This window comes from Athene cunicularia, assembly GCF_003259725.1.
Source record: "Athene cunicularia isolate RWA chromosome Z unlocalized genomic scaffold, athCun1 chrZ_part1, whole genome shotgun sequence".
Lineage (NCBI taxonomy): Eukaryota > Metazoa > Chordata > Aves > Strigiformes > Strigidae > Athene > Athene cunicularia.
Genome location: NW_020799142.1, coordinates 10,191,906 through 10,192,745, shown reverse-complemented (window position 1 = coordinate 10,192,745; position 840 = coordinate 10,191,906).

The window sequence follows — 840 nt, the reverse complement described above, 5'->3', positions numbered from 1 at the left end:
AATTAAAAAAAAAAAAAAAAAGGAAAAAGAAAAAAAGCACCCCCTAAACCAAAACGCCCTTAAATCAAAAAGCAAAGAGAAGGGAAAAAAAAAAAAAAATTTTTTTTAAAAAAAAAAAGCAGCAACTCTCTACTCTCTCAACATAAAAGCAATTTTAAAAGAAAAAGGGCAATTAAAGAAAACCCCAGTCCTCTAGTCCCACAACATGAAAGACCAAGGCACCCAGGACTCCCTCCTGCAGTTTTGCTATTTTGAAAAACTCATCTTCAACAAACGGTGTTTTTGCCTGGTCAGACACCCACTTCCACAATCTGCAGAGCACCTTTGGAGTGGGATGCGCCTGCGTGGGACTGTCTCACGTTGGTGACCCTTTCTGAGGGTTTTTGCAAGGAAGCAGGGCATGTGCCTGTCTGTGTTCATGGCTTCTCTGTGGGGTGTCCCTGGTATCCTCAGAGGTGGCTTGATTTTGGACAGCAGAGGAACAAATCCATGGGACAAAGGTTCTTGTTTTGTGGTCACATGCTCTGAGGTGACATCTGAAATGCACTGGAGATGTGCAGAGGTGGGGGTTTCTCAAATAGAAATGTATTATGGGGCAAGACCATATCTTCCTGACAGTCTCTAAGCCCCAGTCATGAAGTTTCCTGAAAAATGGAGAGTGTAACAGTGTCTGTGCACAGCAACAACCTACCTCACAAAGCCCGTGGGACGTGATGGACATGAGCATGCTTGTGGCTTAATGTGTAGCAAGGTGCCAGGTGACTCTTGATGGGTGTTTGTATGGACGATTTCAGTTATTTCTGTTTCAAAATAAACCAGTGCTGGATCTATAAAGTCTTC